The sequence below is a fragment of the Alligator mississippiensis genome, chromosome 1 (assembly GCF_030867095.1).
Source record: "Alligator mississippiensis isolate rAllMis1 chromosome 1, rAllMis1, whole genome shotgun sequence".
In the NCBI taxonomy this organism is placed as follows: Eukaryota; Metazoa; Chordata; order Crocodylia; family Alligatoridae; genus Alligator; species Alligator mississippiensis.
The window spans coordinates 79,329,130-79,344,992 of NC_081824.1; the positions used below are offsets into that span (position 1 = coordinate 79,329,130).

Consider the following 15,863-nt stretch of genomic DNA (forward strand, 5'->3'; position numbering starts at 1 on the left):
AGAAATATACACTCTGTCTGTTTATATGTTTCCATTTACCTTTCTTTTGTTTGCAAATTTACTTTCATCAGTTATAAGCAGAGACCTAGATCAGGCCTTTCTTATCCTTTTCGTGGTTTATTTCTGTTTTCTTCATTATCGATGCACAAACAGTTTTTCAACCTTTTTGAGTCATTTTGAAACTTGTGAGCAACTACTGGAAGCAATATCTTCCTTGATCATACCAATTTGATGTAGACTCATTCTCTGTGTAGATCTAAAGAGGAAAGTAAATTGGAATTTTTCAATTGGTGATTCAGCAACAGTGTTGCTACACCAGAGAGATGATTTCAAAGATGGTCTTAGGATTTAGGAACCAAAGCACCAATCCGATTTAGATGACTTCTGGGAATTGACTACCAGATACAGCAGGACACTCTACAAGACAGTGGAAAAATAATAGAATATAAGGAAAGGCTGAAACTGCAGAGGTAACTTTGTCTCAGTAAAATCAGTGCGAAAGGTTAATGAAAGAAAAAATATTCTCATATTGCTGTAAAATAACTTGAAGAATATTATACGCTGGGGTGGCAAACTCACCCTCAGCCCCAGACTGGATCTGGACCCTGGGGACTTCTTTCAGGCCAGAGCCACAGGGCCAGGAGCAGCTGCAGTGGTTCCAGTGGTCACGTCAGGGGACCCAGAGCAGCAGCAAGGGTCAGTGGGGGGGTTGCCAGGAGATTTGGGCAAAGCAGTAGGAATCAATCTACAGTGTCAGGGGTCCATTAGGAGCAGTGATACAGGGTCTGAATGTAGTGGCAGAGGTCTGACAGTGGTGGCAGAGCAAGTAAGGGTTGTATCTGCATAATCCTTGCTCGTTCCCCTGCCACCAATGTCCATGGGGGTCCAAGGGTCCTGAATTCTGCTTCAGTACCCTCTCCCCAACTTCTGGCAGCCTGCCAGTTGGCTGAATTGAATGACTCCATGAGCCAAATCTGGCTCATAAGTCAGACGTTTGATTCCCGTTTTATAGTATCATACATGTTTTAGTAATAATTATGAATTACTCCATCTTTCATCATCATTCATGTGTATTCTTCATTAATTATAATTATACTGTGTTATGAAATAAAGTTGAAATGACAATATAAAGTAGCTCATTGTTTTTTTCTGAACAATCTGCGTCCATAGTGTTATTTGTTCCTGACAATTGATTCATTGTATTCAAATATGCAAACAGCAGTCTGTGACCTAAGGAGCAAGCAGTCTAAGCATGAGATGAAATATAAGAAATGGATGCAAAGGACAAGGGGCAGTTGAAAAGAAAAGTAACCGTTAAGTCATTCAGAAGTATTTTAAAATCATTAGTCTTTAAGGTGCCAGCCTGCCCAGCCTTCTGCCTCTCTTCAGACTAACATAATTAACGACCTCTCTCTGTTAAATCATTGTACTATATGTTGTTAACAGTCTTCCAGCATGTCAGTTGTAACAACTTGGCATGTTTTTAACATGATCATAATGACTATCTTATAATGGCTGAAAGAATGGAGGAGCTTTATGGTGCTGAAATCTATGCAGACCCTTCAAGCAAATTGTAAAATTTTATTTTTCCTTTACAATATACATTTGGCCACTTTGTTTGTAGGCATTATAATACAGTCTTTAATTTCATGGCTATAGTCAAATATTCCTGTGATGCCTGTGGTTGCTTAGGAAGGTGTCTGGGACTGCTTTAGGTCAGGATGCCCATAGAGATTATGAACTGCCTAAGATGCATCTTCCATGAAAAGCTGTAGTAACACAACCCAATAAAAAATGTGGCAGTTTTTAAAACCAAAAATAACTAGTTTTCAACTGAATTGTTTGGAGTTTTTCTTTTCCTTACATTTTAGGTGGAAATTAGGTATAATATAAATTAAATATAAATCATGTCTGTTAAGACATTATCTTTATTGCATACAGTGTCTACATACGATATTTGGGGTTTTTTCTCATGTTCTATAAAACTTTGTTTTTGCTATTGATTCCTATTGCATTTTCTGTTGTAGTTCTTTAAGCTGTGTTGAAGAATGATATTTTCTTAGTACTAAAAACATCTGAAAAGCTAATATCCAACTATAACTTTTTTGCCAATTGGATACGTGCAGGCTGAGGATAACTTTTGATTATCTGCAAACACTTCAGAAACCTGAGTCGTGTAATTTGCTGCCTACACATCTGCAAAGTACTGCAATGTTGGAAAACTCCTATAACACAAGGTATGCCTGGCTTTGTGATGTGCTCTTTTTCACAATCCTTTCAAGATTAGATTTAAAGAACCCTTTAATATATGGTACCTAAAGACATAAAAACATAATCCCCATAATGATTTATCTTCAGTATAAATGACAAATATAAGTATCTCAATAAATCAAATATTAACTACTGTTCCTTGTGAATAACATTTCTTCATAGGAAGACCAATAAATGTTATTCCACATGTATAGCATCATTACAAACACAGCTTGTTCATTTCCTTCTGTTGTGCCTTTTATGTCTTCAAATCTCAGTCACCACTATGGATTCTATAGCTTATACATTTCTGAGTGCACTGAAAACAAAAACGGTAGATTTCAATTTTATATCAGGCTTTTCAGGGGCAACAAATGTTGAAGTGTTTTTCAATAATGAGAAAAGTTCAAATCATTATTTATAGTGAGCAGTTTGTTCGCTCTATTTGTTTCTTTTGCTGTCCATGAATGATCTGCAAACAGACTGCAATTTCCACATGTTTGCTCATCATTTGAAATTGTTCAATAAAAGTTTTACGAGAGAATATTCAAGCCAAAGGACTGCTCATGAACAGCTATAGCTATTGCTTCAAATAATCAATATGTGCAATTTGGAATGAGAGCTGTTTTAATTGGACACACAAGTCACCTGGCAAATCTTTGTTCCTTGGTTGGATCAGACATTCCTTTAGAAAGTGGTTCTCAGTTATGTATTTAGATTTTCTACAATGTGCATTTAAACTCTGTTGCTTTGTGAGCCATTCAGATCAGTAAGCTCCTTCATAAGAATAAGCATGAGAAACAGAAAGAAAAGGAGGGTCAAGGTAGTTGAAGTAAATTTCAGTACAGATGGGAATAGATAGGACTGTTTGTCAGTAGAATTGTTGGACTGCAGTACTGAGGTGAGCAGTGGTGACAATGTATCGGCACTAAAGGAAAATTTAGAAATCCTTGATTCTTTTCCTCGTATATTCCATTAGCCTGCTAAATGACCTCCATCAAGTCACTTCCTGTCTTTCTTTCCAAGTCCATAATGATACTCACCTCCCTGTAGAGTGCTGTGAAATCTATGGATGAAAAGTTCAGTATCAAGCTAAGTAGTATTCTTTATTCAATGACTGCATAAGCAGAACTGACTGACCTTGTTATTCAGAAACACCTTATAGATCATATAGAGTCTGAATTACTGGATTCTAATTTATCAAAAAGGAACAGTGGCCATCGTTAGTGCCTATTATTTATTGTGACTTTAATTCTTTTGGCTCTTTAATATCTGCTCGGACAGCTATTAGTGACAGACAAAAAGGGCCCAAGATTAGTGCTTATAAAAAGGAAAGAACTTTTAGAATCACGGCACTACCTTGTGTGATAGACTGCACAGGAAATGAGGGAATAAGGAATGCTTGGGCATTTATACACATGCTTGGGTGGGGGGGGGGGGGGGGGAGGACGCTTTATTTAGAGTGACTCCAAGAGCATTTTGTGTATCAGTGTCACCACACTGAAAAATGGTGGCAGGGGTGATTTAACTAAAGCTCATTGAACAAACTTTAGTTAAAGTGCTCTGGTGCCATTTTTAAGAGCAGGGACACTGCTACATGAGATGCTGAAGTCTGCTGGAGCGCATAAATTTACATGCTTCAGCAGACCCAGTTATTTGAGTCTGCTTTGACCAGTGGAGCAGCCTCACTTCTCATGTATAGGTGCTCATTCATTCTAGTAATATTTGGGGGCAAGTACAGTGCTCCAGCAGTTGCAAAAAGAGACTTGAAGATAGGATACCTTAGTTGTTATTATTATTTATCATCTTAGTGTGATCCACTGAATGTAGCGAAACTGGAGAGGATTTGGGGGTGAGCAGGGACGAAGGTGTTAAAATGCAAGCCCCACAAGGAAAGGTTGAAGGACGCAAGATATGTTTAGTTTAGAGAAAAGCTAATTAAGAAGGTGATGAGTATGGGTAAGAAACATGATAATAATTTTCAAATATTTTATAAACTGATCTAAAGAAGATGAAGATATATTAGTCTTCCTTGCCAGAAGTCAGAAATCAGGCAATGGTTTAATCTACAGTATGGTAGCTTACATTAAATATCAAGGAAACAATTCCTAACTGTAACAATAAAATAATGAAATACATTGCCTAATAGGTTTATAGAATTTCCTTCACTAGAGGTGAAGAGACCCCCACATCCACCCTCCTCTGCCCAGCTTCCTGTTGGTGCTGCAGGTGCACAGTCCTGGCACCATGGCCACCATCAGCTGGGCCCACATGGGACAGTTTGCGATGCAGTGTGCTGAGTGGCTGTCCTGCCTATCCACCCACTGCAATGAGCTTCTGCCACTGTGTTTCACTGGGGAAATTGGGGAAGCTACCCTGGGCTCAGCCCCTTCCATAGCCAGCCTGGACTCACCTCCTAACTGCACTATAGCACCAACACATAGCTGGGTGGGGAAAGATGGATGTGGGGTGAGGGGCGGAGGAGTCTGCATGCTGCATGGCCCATGCCAGCCCCTGTTGTAGAAGAGCAGAGCAGTGTGGGTCATGGCTCTCTCTCCTCAGGCTCCTGATGGTGGCCAGCGGGCCAAATAGGATCAATTGGTGGGCCAGGTACAGACTACAGGCCATATTTTGCCCACCCCCGGTTTAGAATTACCAATTCTTAAATCTTTGCAGGAGTTAAGATGTGGAGTACATGACTCTTGATGTCCTCTTAAGCGTTATGATTAAAAAAATAGAGAGGTAAACCAAAGAAAATATACCATGTTTTGTTTTGTTTTTTAATGTAGAATGTTTTAACCATCATTGTAACCTGTCAGAATTTGGATTTTTTTCCCAGATGAAAATGTGTGGATAATTCATCCTAACTATTCTCACAGTTAAAAATTTCAATAAAAATTTCAGAGAAAAGATGAATTTTGTAATATTTACTCATATCTACTAGTGTTTCACTTTCAGGTGCAGTCCAAAATGCTAGTGATATTCAATAAAGGCACATATGCTGCAGGACATAGTTGGTTAAAAGTCCTTTCTTTTATTTTATGTTGCATTCTGGCAGCTAAAATAAACATAGACATTAGTATCCTCTATTCCTTGGACCTGACTCTCTAAGACAGTGATTATCAATAGGGAGTTGAGAACCGTGGCATGCTATGAGAACCTTATGGGTATGCCATGGGGTCTTTATATACTGTTAGTTATGCAAACACCTGCCCATGATTCACAACATAGATTCAGAGGCTGGATCCAGGCCTGCAGGCATGTGTAGTTTGTAGCACTGCAAACCTCTTTGGGCTGCCACAAACCACACAACATGTTAAATGGTGCAAAGCACTGATAATTTGTGGCACTGGGGCAAAATTTGCTACCAGGATTCCCCAGTAGGAAAAATAAGACCTTGAATAAAAAAAGCAGGGCAAAGCATACCAAAGTGGTATGCACTAGGGAAAACATGGAAAAGGGGGAGAAGGCAGCCCAGGGCTACCTGCTTCTCCATTTCTGCATGCTGCGAAGCCCCTGCACCGAGGCCCCCATCTCCACATGCCACTCCCCAGCTGGCTGGGGCACAGGGTGCCTCAGCAAGGAGCTGCCTGCTGCCTAGCCCCACACTGAGGCCCCCTGTGTCCCAGCTGGCCTCTCTGCAGCATGTGGATTAGCAGGACAATGTGTCCTGCTGTAAAGCGCACAGGCAGCAGTATGCACTGTGGCACAAAGGAGCAGCACAGATTTGTACCACTACTATTTGTGCTGCTGCAAATGCACACCCCTGCTCATTTGGATGAGGCCAGAGATTTCAAATAGGAATCCATAGTGTCAAAAATTCTGACGTGTTGTGGGCTTTCTGAGTTCTTTGCAACAGAAGATTGATTCTATTATTTTTCCACAGTCAAAACATGAGTGAGAGAAAACAACTGGCATTTTCAAACAGGTGTCTTGATTCAAAAGAGGTGTCCCTTGAATCCAAAAAAGATTGAGAACCATTGCTTTAAGGCCTGCAACCATGTTTGACAAGCTGCAGGTGTCCCTACAAGATGCTTTTATTTAGTCTGTCTTTGACTGTTATTTGGTTGCCAGTTTTATTGGTTGTTTTAGTGGTCAAAATTCCACAGCCTGTGTTATGCAGAAGGTCAGGCTAAACAATCACAAGCATCCCGTCTGGACTTAAAGTCTATGAATCTGTGACAGGTGAGGTTTTGTTTGGAAGGCTCTCTCTCTTGAATCATATTTCACTTTTCACATTTTATAACATTGCATAGTATCTACAGTAGGGACTTTTGTTACATTTTTAAGAGTCTTAAACTTCTTCATATCCTGAAAGGATTGAGGATCATTTTATATCAACTCAGGGTTATACAATGGAAATCCTCCTACAGGGCAGGTGGAATTTTAAGACTCCAGTACTCTACTATCTATTTATTTATCTTCTTTAAATACCCACTAACAACTCCATTAGTGGGTATTTATAGATGATAAATACATAGTTGCCTGAAACTATTTCTTTTTAATGAATACTGATAATAAAAGGAGATTTCAATTAAAGATTAGAAGAAAAAATCATTTTCAATAAGCACCATGGACCACTGTCTCTTTCTTACAGAGTGTGTTATGCAATTGTATTAATCAAAGGTATTTCTTATTTACTGATCCCTTGATTTCTTGCCAAGACTTGCCAGCCAGCCCCAAAAAACAAAATGGCAGCCCAGACCTTTTTTTTTCCAAATATCATCACTAAATTAATCTATGGGATAATAGATTTTGTTAGAGTTTAAAATGGTTTCTAAAAATGTTCAATCTCTTTTCATTTTTATAACATGACACACATTCAGAACACTACAAAACAGCAGCTGCAGCAATAGTGATGATCAACCCTTCCTTGTTTAGCTGCATTTCATCTAAAAACCCATACTTGATTTTTCTTTGGAGCTGCAAGGTATTATTAAGACATCAACAAAATCAAAACCTAGGAAATACATGAAATATAAATACTGTATGTTCATTAGCAAGCTTTCTCGATTATTGTCTTTGAAGATTGTTTGATGAAACTGACTATGAAATGAAAGTGAGTGTCTGCCGCAGCATTTTGCTGAACATCAGTCTCAGTCAGAAGGCGTATTACCTGACACTGACATACAAACCTAGGAAGCCAGAGAGAACCATTGGGATTCTATGCTCCTGCTGTACAAAGCTTAGTGTATGAAATAAATATTTTCAGGTTCATTAAAGCTAAAGAAATCAATTCAAATAAAATATGGCTCTTCTGAAAATAGTGAACATTTTTTAAGTAGCAGGAATGGCATCACCAAATTTCCTATTTCAGGGGTATTATGATTTTTAGCAGTATTCGAAAAAGTCAGTGACTTAGCATTCAAAATATATCAATCCAATAAGATACACTATATAGTTCATTTAAGCTTCTACCCCTAGTGCTTCAATGCAAGATTCAGTTTTAGATAAGCTTCATACATTTTATTTGTAGATATTAGTAGTTAATTAGACTATAATTGAAGAAACTTATTTCATAAAGTATTAAGTGTTTTCAAATACAGAAACTGAAGCCGAAAGGATTATGGTGAATAAAAAAAGTTTCTCTCTTTTATTATATATACATGTACTATATACAATATGTCTTTTTAAATGGTTGAAAACACAAGCAAATGTGCACCAGCAAGTTAAACAGAAGAACGGAGAAGAAAAAAAAGAGCAAAAGCATGGATGAATGTTTTAAGAAGAAATTCACATTTAGAGAACATTTTTTTTTGTCCTATAAAGTACAAGCCTCTGTAATAGGGTGACTGGGAATAATGTAGAGCACCTCTCACTTCTAAGATGCCTCTTTAAATCTGATCCAGGTCATTGGTTCCTGGGGAATTGAATATTATCCCTGATGTAAATCCAGATATGGAATGAAGTAATCCAAACCATGAGTTTTCTGTTCAGAGTTCTTTGTAAAATGTGTCGATTAGTTCCAATTCGTGTGTGTGTGCATGTTTGTGCGTGTGCATGATTCACATCAAATGACACCTTTGCTGGAAGGCAGAGCCAAAAACAGAATATTTATTAGTAGCAGTGGTGTTGGTTTTGAATTAGGGCCCTCACAGTCTGTTAGTTGCTAGGAAAACTGAAAACATTGCAAGGTTTCAAAGAGCTTACACCTTAAGAAGACAGGCAATGGGAGAAAAAGGTCTGTTTAACTTCAGCTGGCCAGTATAACCCTACTGTCAGGTGGATGACCACAGTAAATAGACAGTGTGTTTTTTGATACATAACAAACCAGCAGAACCCCCTTTTCAGAAAAGTTTTAAGAACAGGAGAGACCACAGCATTTCTAGTTATCCAAAACCTTTCTGCCAGAAGAAACTAAATTTCTGGCTGTTTCAGAGACTTGGACCCCTTTGTATCATACAGCTTCTCTGCAACTGCCCTTCTTCATGGAGGTAAAGCCATATAGTGTGTGGGAGAGAAGAAATAAGGAAAGGGTGATATATTATGAAGTATCCCTCATATACCTGTTGATTCCAATCACTTCCCACTTTTTCTTATCCTTCTCTTTTACTAGCACTGTATCTTCTGTTCTTTCCCCTCCGGTATCCACAAAGTCAGTCATCAGCAATCCACTCAACTCTCTATCAGCCTTTCAGCACCTGTCTCTCTTTTCCTTTCCCTTCCTCCTCTAAGCTATTTATTCTTTTTTCCCTGTGACCCTCTTGCATCTAGTCTCTGTTGTGCCTCCTGATTTGCCCTTTACTTGTATTATCTTCTAGTTCTCTCTGGCTGTTTTCCTTCACTTTAACTTGTGCTTTTGCCTCTTACATCTTTAATAAATTAATAATGGCCATTATTGTGTCCACTTGCTTCTCCAACTAACACTTCATCAGATTCTCCTTTAAATTACTAAATTGGTTGATTGCATAATTTGAATTGATATCTGAAGCTGATCTTTCCTACTTCCATCCTACAGTGTTTATTGTCTGATGCTTCCTCTTCGCACTTATCTGCAGCTGTTCTTGACAAAATTTTCAATGACCTCTAATAATATAGATACCAGAAACAGTATTCCATCCCCCTGTTCCTCGACCTGTCAGTCCCCATCAATATAGTAGGCATTCTTTATGTTCTTTCTTTTTCACTTCCATGATTGTTTCCTTTCCTTTAACTCTGCTTTTTGCCTTAACTGTTCCTCCACCACACCCTTTGCTAAATGTTCCTCATTAGCCCTTTCCCCCAGCTTTCTGTAGGGGTTCTAGAAGGCTCTGTCTTTTGTTGCTTCTGTTTAATATAATCTGAAAATACAAATTGAATCACTTTCTCTGTGCTGACAACTCAAAATTCAATAGTTTCTTCTCTAAACACAGACCTTGGGCACATCCCCACTACTGCACACATGGAGTTCCCCTGGGACAACTAGCAGCAGAACATTTGTGCCACTGCTAGTTGTCCCCAGGGAACACTCCTACATGAGCACTCTGGAACGGGGCAAATTCTCCTGGGTGGGGAAGGAAAGGCTGGGGCCAGCACCTGGGATTGCCCAAGCAGTCTGACCCGGGGTCCTGGGGGCTTCCTGAGGTTGCAGAAGTGGTGATCCAGGCTTGCAGACAGAACATGGCTTTGACTGGCCATACTCCAGTTTCAGGTGGTCCATGCTTCTTCCAGGTGCACCACACCACTTTTTTTTTCTCTGGGCATTTTTTACATGCTGGGATTTCCTAGTATCTAAATTTTGCCACTGTACTGAAAATATGTAGTGCAGTGAACAAATTCACGTGTGCTGCGTGCATTTTACGGTGTCTCAAAAGCCTTTGAAGCACTGCAAAGAACACGTTCCCACTCCTGGGGATGTGGTTTTTTTGTCCTAACTAAAATGTTGGCTTTTCTCTCTGTCATTTTCTTATAAATGACTACCCATTGTTCCAAAATGCCTAAAACAGACCTCTTATTTTCCCCTCACCTTACCTTTCTAGATCCCTTTAGAAAACATCACCATGCTGTCTATCACAGTGACACAAAGCCTTGGCAGCATCTTTGTATTGACCTCTCTCTTGCTCTTTACACAGGATGCATCGAAGTCTTGCCGATTCTTTCTGCACACTATTTCTAAGATATGTCCTTTCTATCCTTCCATGCAACTAAAACTTTTCTCCAGGTTCTAAATTTCTTACAGCTCAATTACTGAAATGTCTTTTTCCTTGGCATTTTTCAAAGCAACTTTGCTCACTTTCACCTAGAATGCTATTTCAGTGATTATTTTCCCACTCAATTATTTTACCCATGTCACAAGCTCTGTCTCCTTTTACTGTTTCCCCTTTCACTTTGCAGTCTTTTCCAACATCACCTATTATCTTCCATTCAATACTAAAAGGGTAATTTCCACTTTTGATCAGCCTGTGATATTAGCTTTCTTGTCATTTGTTGGATTTTTAAATAAGCCTTTTTGTCCTTTTTTTTTATCTGGATTCTCAAATGGAAAGAGGGTCCCATAAACATCTGTGAAGATATCTCCTTATTTCTTTGATATCACTCCTTAAAATTCTACTTTACAGCAATACCTAAGAAAAAATCATACAAACTTGGCAGAAGGTAGGGCAGGGTTGAACATTAGAGACATTCACAAGCTTTTGTAGCACTACATTCTCAGATACAGGTTTATGTTGCCTTAAAAAGCTTGTGCCTCTTTGAACAAGTTAGTCTCTCAGGCTAGGGACAGACATTCAAAAAGCCTAAGCCTGAATTGATTCTATCTTTGAAGGTTAGTCTAACCTGGCTAGGCTAAATCATATTTGTAACTGGACAAACATCCAAGAAATGCAGACACGTACCTGCAGTGGCTGAAGCTAGAACCCAGGCGGTGCTACAACAGCCTTCCCTTCCTTCCACAGCATGTAGCTGAGGGAGGCATGGCCAGGCTCCTGCAGGAGCTTTGGTTAGCACAGCAGGGAATTGATAACAGTGTTTATCACCCAATTAAGAAAACAGAGGGACATTACCAGCTACTTGTTTGTTCTGGTTTTTGATTCAGCACAGACCATGCCAGCATGTGGTCTGCTAGCTAATACACAGACATCTCGTCAGCAAGGTGTTGGTATGGGGGCAGAATTCCTGCTTAGCAGGGAGTGGTGAGGGGAGTGGGGAAGCAGCCTGCAGTCTCTGGAGGTACAGCCAGGGATCAGAGGGGAGGGACCAGCCCTGCTGTGCAGCAGAGAGCCCCACCCAGCCCAGAGAGCATGCTGGGATGCTGGGGTTGTCTGGTTTATCTTAAAACAGTGGGGTCTGAGACAGACATTGCATAAACTGGTTTGAGCCAAATCAGTTAAGTCTGATACTACCTTCAACCAGGTTTATCTCAAACTGGTTTCAGCCATTCTCAGACTGGTGTATGTGCACTGAACATCTGTTCTGTTGGAGGTTTAAACTGGGTTCTGATCACTTAAACTTCTTTATGTGTAATGGCTGTCCCTTGCCAGGCCATGCTGCCCTTCTTTCTTCCTGACTTCAGATTACCACAATTAACTACCTCTCAAATAAAAATATGATATGATATAATATATCTATAATTATAAGGGTTAGGCTGTCCATGTGTTGTTAGTGCTCCTGTTTAATAGCAGTTCACTATTTCACTCCTTTACTATTCATTCCTCCTCTAATCCTGCATCTGTATAGATCTGCTATCTCTTGTCATAAACTCAGTTTGTAGATTTTTTAGGTCAGAGAGTGCATTTTCATGCTGGATTTGTATAGAACCTACCACACTGTGGTCCCAGATCATGATTAGGACTCCTAGGTGCAAATAAATAACAAAAATGCCTGCACATGTTCGTACCCAAGGCATAAGAATCATAGAGAAATAGGGTTGGAAGGGTCTTTCAGAAGTTGTCTAGTCCAGCCCTATGCCTAAAACAGGATCATCCATATTTAAATCATCCTATACAATCCATAATCTAAACTCTACATATGACTAACATCAACCCTGATCCACACAGACCTAACACTGTAACCTGCCACAGGTAAAGCAGTAGAACCATAGGACCACTGCCTTTTTCCGTAAAAGGTTGTCTATCTATTCTCAAGAGATCCCAGGTCCAAAGAGATCACAAGTGATCCTAGGACCAAACCCTTCACTACAGAGGAAAGCAAAAATCCCCACAGTCCATACCAATCTCAGCATGGGGTAAAATTCTTTCCAACCCCAAATTATGGTGATTGGCCTGACTTCGAGTGGAGGGGAAAGGCCCTCCAGCCAGGAACTCTAACTTTTGTCACAGGAGAAGCATTGGGACACCCCAGTCAATGTCCCCAGCCTTTGTTGTAGCCAATACCCAGTGCCTCTGAAGGAGGCTTAAAAAACCCTTGACACAGGTAGCAGAAAGGGGTGGGGGAAACAGCAAAGCCCAGAAGCATGGGAAATACCCATGGTTGTACATAGGCATAGCTAAACCTAGGTCATCCCTGACCAGTGGCTGTTCAGCTTTTTCTTGAACACCTCCAGTGACCGTCTACAACTTCCCCATGCAGTCTATTCCACTGCCTCATTGTTCTAACAATGAAGATTTTCCTGATATCCAACTTAAACTTACTTTGCTGTACTTTCAAGCCATTGGTAGCCATCCGCCTCTGTGCAGCAAGCAAGAAAAGGTGCTTTCCCTCTTCTTTATGGTGACCCTTCAAGTACTTGAAGAGTGCTATCATATCTGCTCATGTCTAGCTCCTTCAGCTTTTCCTCATATGACCTGCTATCCAAGTTCTTTCTTGTCTTCGTCATCTACTCCTGGACCCTCTGTAACTTCTCCACTTCCTTTTTAAAAAGTGTTAAGCCCAGAACTGCACACAATACTCCAGATGAAATCTGATATGTACCAAGTAGAGAACCACTATCACCTCCTAGGTCTTGCACCTAAAGCTTCTATTGATGCATCCCAATATTGCAGTCACTTTGGGGTCTGCATCAAACTGCAGACTCATATTGAGCCTACTACAACTCCCAACACCTTTTCCATAATGTCACCATCCAGCCAGGTGTCACCTATTTTATATTTATGTTTTTTATTATTCCTCATGAGGTGTAGCACTTACATTTGTCCACATTGAACTGCATCCTGTTAGCTGTAGTCCAACTTTCTAATCTGCTTTGATACTTCTGAATTGTGCTCACATCCTCCAACGTGTTCACAATCCTTCCCAGTTTTGTGCTGTCTGTGAACTTGCTCAAGAATCTTTCCATGCTAGCATCCAAATCATTAATAAGTATGTTGAACAGCACCAGGCCCAGGACAGACCCCTGCGAGACTCCATTTGAAAGCTTTTGCCATTCTGAGATGGGCCTATTAGTAATTACCCTTTGCTTATGACTACTGAACCAGTTTTCTATCCACCTTATAGTAGTTTTATCTATTTCTTCAATTGGGTTATGAGAAGGTTGTGTAGGAGCTTGTCAAAAGCCTTGCTGAAGTCAAGATACACTATATCCACAGCATACACAACATGTCAGTGTTGCCAGTCAGGGCGGCACAGCTCCATGCTGCCACCAACACTGTCACTGCCACTGCTGCTGGGTGCTGATTCCAGCCAAGCTGCAACCCTGTCATCAATGCAGAAATTTACACCACTGCCACCTCTGCCCCTGCTGCTGCCAGGATCTGGCTCCAACTGAGCTGCAGCCTGTTTGCTGTCAGCAGAGAAATCTGGAGGGGCATGTGCCTCCTGTGCTCCCCTACTTTCATGTCACCAATGATCCACAGCATTCCCTTCATCCACCCAAGTAGTTATTTTGTCAAAGAAAAAGATCAGGTTTGTTTGACATGATTTTTTTTTCATAAATCCAAGCCGGTTGCTTGTCGTCAACCTTTCCTCCTCCAGCTGCTTGCAAATGGCCTTCCTTAGGATGTACTCCAGTACCTTTCCACATACTGAGGTGAGGCTAACTGGTCTGTAGTTCCCTGGGTTATACTTATTGCCTTTTTTAAAGAGGGGAACTACACTGACCCTTTTCCAGTCCTCTGGGACCTGGCCCATATCCCATGACTTCATGAAGATCATTACCAAGGGCTCCAAGATCTCCTCTGCCAGTTCCTTCAGGACCCTAGGATGAATCTCATCTAGCCATGCTGACTTGAATTCATTCAGACCCAACAAAATCTCTCTGACCATCTCCTTTGTAATCTCCTCCCTCCATGTCCCCTTCCTTATCCAGATAATCCTTATTAGGTGTCTGGCTGGAGATTAACATTTTTGTGAAGACTGAGGCAAAGTAGCTATTGAGTAGATCCTCTTATTTGCATCTTCTGTTAATCTTCCCTGGCTTGTTAACAGAGGGCAGCTTCCTTCATCCTTCTTTTCTGGCCAACCTCTTCTTGTTGTCATTAACCTCCTTTGCCAGATTCAGCTCATTCTTTATCTTTGCCTTCCTGGTTTTGTCCTGCAGGTTCTTGCTGTTTCCTAGTACACTTCCCTGGTGACCTGACCATTTTTCATTGCCTGTACACTTTCCTTTTAGAAGCTCCTAGTACTTGGGCACCTTGCCCCTTCATTCTATCCTGCCATGACACCATTCCTATTCACTCCTTGAGTTAAATGAAATCTGCCTTTTTGAAATCTAACATTATAATTTTGCTGACCTCATTCTTTCCCCATCTTAGGATCTTGAATTCTATTCCGCTGTGATTGCTTCCTCCCAAGTTACTCATAACCTTCACATCTCTACCAGGACTTCCCCATTGGTCAGGACAAGACCCAAAACAAATAATCCCTTGGTTGTAATCTCCACTTTCTGAAACAGAATGTTGTCCTCCACACAAGTTAGAAACTGGCTTGACATTTTGTTTCTCTGCATTGTTCTTCCAGCAAATATCCAGAAATTTGAAGTCCCTATCAGTACCATCCCATGCCTTTTTGAAGAATTCCTCATCCACATCCTCTTCCTGATTAGGTGGCCTGTAATAAATTTCCACCATTACATTGGCACAGCATTTTTTACCTTCCAACTTGATCCAATGCATTCTGCTTTGCTGTCTTCTTCCTCCTTAACCAGAGAAAAAAATATTTGTTTAAGATACAAAGCAACAGCATCACCTTTTCTCCAAATCCACGTTGACATTCCAATCATAAGAACTGTCCCACTGTGTCCTGTGGTGCCAAACAGATCATAGTTCTTTTCACAGACCACAGCTTCTAGCTTATCTTGTTTACTCCCCATATGTCTTGCCTTTGTATACCTACATCAGATGTATTTTGACCTACTCGCTTCCCTTTTACACCACTTGTTGAAATCCTTTAGCTCTCTGACCCTTTTCCAGAGTTAAGCTGCTTCTTCCTTCATCCTTGATCCTTTCCCCTCTGGACTGTCTGCTCTGTTGCTGGAGGGTTTTGATCAGACATCCCCTGTGGACATAGTTTAAAGTTCTCCTTACCAGGTTGGCATGATGACACCCCAAGATGCTTTTCCCCATTCTTGACAGAGGGATTCCATATCTTGGTAACAGTCCACCTCCCAAGAACATCCACCCCTTGTCAAAGAAGTAGAAGTCTTCATGTTGACATCACCATCCCAGCCATGCATTTACTTCCTGAAAAAAAATGGTCTCTGCCTGAACCCCTGCCTTCCATAAGAAAAATCAATGAGAATG

General features: G+C 40.5%; 1 long non-coding RNA gene across 1 annotated transcript in view; it reads left to right on the forward strand.

The window, feature by feature from the left end:
- The first annotated feature begins 2,127 nt into the window (after window positions 1-2,127).
- The window catches only part of LOC109285425 (uncharacterized), a 102,954-nt gene continuing 89,218 nt past the window's right edge, over window positions 2,128-15,863 (forward strand). The window contains exon 1 of the long non-coding RNA XR_002093161.2: window positions 2,128-2,237. This is a non-coding gene — a long non-coding RNA (uncharacterized LOC109285425). The remainder of the gene's footprint in view (window positions 2,238-15,863) is intronic.